This window comes from Phyllobates terribilis, unplaced genomic scaffold (genome assembly GCF_046119375.1).
Source record: "Phyllobates terribilis strain yellow unplaced genomic scaffold, ASM4611937v1 Scaffold_20__1_contigs__length_20440879, whole genome shotgun sequence".
In the NCBI taxonomy this organism is placed as follows: Eukaryota; Metazoa; Chordata; class Amphibia; order Anura; family Dendrobatidae; genus Phyllobates; species Phyllobates terribilis.
Genome location: NW_027362780.1, coordinates 16,901,789 through 16,906,629, shown reverse-complemented (window position 1 = coordinate 16,906,629; position 4,841 = coordinate 16,901,789).

The following is a 4,841-nucleotide window of genomic DNA, read 5'->3' as shown; positions in this document are numbered from 1 at the left end:
TTTAATAAAGCATAGGATAAAACAACATAAATATAATTTAATAAAGCATAGGATAAAACAACATAAATAAAATTTAATAAAGCATAGGATAAAACAACATAAATAAAATTTAATAAAGCATACGATAAAAAAACGTAAATACAATTTAATAAAGCATAGGATAAAACAACATAAATACAATTTATAAAGCATAGGATAAAACAACATAAATACAATTTAATAAAGCATAGGATAAAACAACATAAATACAATTTAATAAAGCATAGGATAAAACAACATAAATACAATTTAATAAAGCATAGGATAAAACAACATAAATACAATTTAATAAAGCATAGGATAAAACAACATAAATACAATTTAATAAAGCATAGGATAAAACAACATAAATACAATTTAATAAAGCATAGGCTAAAACTACATAAATACAATTTAATAAAGCATAGGATAAAACAACATAAATACAATTTAATAAAGCATAGGATAAAACAACATAAATAAAATTTAATAAACCATAGGATAAAACAACATAAATTCAATTTAATAAAGCATAGGATAAAACAACATAAATAAAATTTAATAAAGCATAGGATAAAACAACATAAATTCAATTTAATAAAGCATAGGATAAAACAACATAAATATAATTTAATAAAGCATAGGATAAAACAACATAAATAAAATTTAATAAAGCATAGGATAAAACAACATAAATAAAATTTAATAAAGCATACGATAAAACAACGTAAATACAATTTAATAAAGCATATGATAAAACAACATAAATACAATTTATAAAGCATAGGATAAAACAACATAAATACAATTTAATAAAGCATAGGATAAAACAACATAAATTCAATTTAATAAAGCATAGGATAAAACAACATAAATATAATTTAATAAAGCATAGGATAAAACAACATAAATAAAATTTAATAAAGCATAGGATAAAACAACATAAATAAAATTTAATAAAGCATACGATAAAACAACGTAAATACAATTTAATAAAGCATAGGATAAAACAACATAAATAAAATTTAATAAAGCATAGGATAAAACAACATAAATAAAATTTAATAAAGCATACGATAAAAAAACGTAAATACAATTTAATAAAGCATAGGATAAAACAACATAAATACAATTTATAAAGCATAGGATAAAACAACATAAATACAATTTAATAAAGCATAGGACAAAACAACATAAATACAATTTAATAAAGCATAGGATAAAACAACATAAATACAATTTAATAAAGCATACGTTAAAACAACGTAAATACAATTAAATAAAGCATAGGATAAAACAACATAAAAACAATTTAATAAAGCATAGGATAAAACAACATAAATAAAATGTTATAAAGCATACGATAAAACAACGTAAATACAATTTAATAAAGCATAGGCTAAAACAACATAAATAAAATTTAATAAAGCATAGGATAAAACAACATAAATACAATTTAATAAAGCATAGGATAAAACAACATAAATACAATTTAATAAAACATAGGTTAAAACAACATAAATGCAATTTAATAAAGCATAGGTTAAAACAACATAAATACAATTTTATAAAGCATAGGATAAAACAACATAAATACAATTTAGTAAAGCATAGGTTAAAACAACATAAATACAATTTAATAAAGCATAGGATAAAACAACATAAATACAATTTATAAAGCATAGGATAAAACAACATAAATACAATTTAATAAAGCATAGGATAAAACAACATAAATAAAATTTAATAAAGCATACGATAAAACAACGTAAATACAATTTAATAAAGCATAGGATAAAACAACATAAATAAAATTTAATAAAGCATAGGATAAAACAAGATAAATAAAATTTAATAAAGCATACGATAAAAAAACGTAAATACAATTTAATAAAGCATAGGATAAAACAACATAAATACAATTTATAAAGCATAGGATAAAACAACATAAATACAATTTAATAAAGCATAGGACAAAACAACATAAATACAATTTAATAAAGCATAGGATAAAACAACATAAATACAATTTAATAAAGCATACGTTAAAACAACGTAAATACAATTAAATAAAGCATAGGATAAAACAACATAAATACAATTTAATAAAGCATAGGATAAAACAACATAAATACAATTTAATAAAGCATAGGTTAAAACAACATAAATACAATTTAATAAAGCATAGGATAAAACAACATAAATACAATTTAATAAAGCATAGGACAAAACAACATAAATACAATTTAATAAAGCATAGGATAAAACAACATAAATACAATTTAATAAAGCATACGTTAAAACAACGTAAATACAATTAAATAAAGCATAGGATAAAACAACATAAATACAATTTAATAAAGCATAGGATAAAACAACATAAATACAATTTAATAAAGCATAGGTTAAAACAACATAAATACAATTTAATAAAGCATAGGATAAAACAACATAAATTCAATTTAATAAAGCATAGGATAAAACAACATAAATATAATTTAATAAAGCATAGGATAAAACAACATAAATAAAATTTAATAAAGCATAGGATAAAACAACATAAATAAAATGTAATAAAGCATACGATAAAACAACGTAAATACAATTTAATAAAGCATAGTATAAAACAACATAAATAAAATTTAATAAAGCATAGGATAAAACAACATAAATACAATTTAATAAAGCATAGGATAAAACAACATAAATACAATTTAATAAAACATAGGTTAAAACAACATAAATGCAATTTAATAAAGCATAGGATAAAACAACATAAATACAATTTAATAAAGCATAGGATAAAATAACATAAATACAATTTAATAAAGCATAGGATAAAACAACATAAATACAATTTAATAAAGCATAGGATAAAACAACATAAATACAATTTAATAAAGCATACGTTAAAACAACATAAATACAATTAAATAAAGCATAGGATAAAACAACATAAATACAATTTAATAAAGCATAGGTTAAAACAACATAAATACAATTTTATAAAGCATAGGATAAAACAACATAAATACAATTTAGTAAAGCATAGGTTAAAACAACATAAATACAATTTAATAAAGCATAGGATAAAACAACATAAATTCAATTTAATAAAGCATAGGATAAAACAACATAAATATAATTTAATAAAGCATAGGATAAAACAACATAAATAAAATTTAATAAAGCATAGGATAAAACAACATAAATAAAATTTAATAAAGCATACGATAAAAAAACGTAAATACAATTTAATAAAGCATAGGATAAAACAACATAAATACAATTTATAAAGCATAGGATAAAACAACATAAATACAATTTAATAAAGCATAGGACAAAACAACATAAATACAATTTAATAAAGCATAGGATAAAACAACATAAATACAATTTAATAAAGCATACGTTAAAACAACGTAAATACAATTAAATAAAGCATAGGATAAAACAACATAAAAACAATTTAATAAAGCATAGGATAAAACAACATAAATAAAATGTTATAAAGCATACGATAAAACAACGTAAATACAATTTAATAAAGCATAGGCTAAAACAACATAAATAAAATTTAATAAAGCATAGGATAAAACAACATAAATACAATTTAATAAAGCATAGGATAAAACAACATAAATACAATTTAATAAAACATAGGTTAAAACAACATAAATGCAATTTAATAAAGCATATGATAAAACAACATAAATACAATTTAATAAAGCATAGGATAAAACTACATAAATACAATTTAATAAAGCATAGGATAAAACAACATAAATACAATTTATAAAGCATAGGATAAAACAACATAAATAAAATTTAATAAAGCATAGGATAAAACAACATAAATACAATTTAATAAAGCATAGGATAAAACAACATAAATACAATTTAATAAAGCATACGTTAAAACAACATAAATACAATTAAATAAAGCATAGGATAAAACAACATAAATACAATTTAATAAAGCATAGGTTAAAACAACATAAATACAATTTAATAAAGCATAGGATAAAACAACATAAATACAATTTAATAAAGCATACGTTAAAACAACATAAATACAATTAAATAAAGCATAGGATAAAACAACATAAATTCAATTTAATAAAGCATAGGATAAAACAACATAAATATAATTTAATAAAGCATAGGATAAAACAACATAAATAAAATTTAATAAAGCATAGGATAAAACAACATAAATAAAATTTAATAAAGCATACGATAAAACAACGTAAATACAATTTAATAAAGCATATGATAAAACAACATAAATACAATTTATAAAGCATAGGATAAAACAACATAAATACAATTTAATAAAGCATAGGATAAAACAACATAAATTCAATTTAATAAAGCATAGGATAAAACAACATAAATATAATTTAATAAAGCATAGGATAAAACAACATAAATAAAATTTAATAAAGCATAGGATAAAACAACATAAATAAAATTTAATAAAGCATACGATAAAACAACGTAAATACAATTTAATAAAGCATAGGATAAAACAACATAAATAAAATTTAATAAAGCATAGGATAAAACAACATAAATAAAATTTAATAAAGCATACGATAAAAAAACGTAAATACAATTTAATAAAGCATAGGATAAAACAACATAAATACAATTTATAAAGCATAGGATAAAACAACATAAATACAATTTAATAAAGCATAGGACAAAACAACATAAATACAATTTAATAAAGCATAGGATAAAACAACATAAATACAATTTAATAAAGCATACGTTAAAACAACGTAAATACAATTAAATAAAGCATAGGATAAAACAAC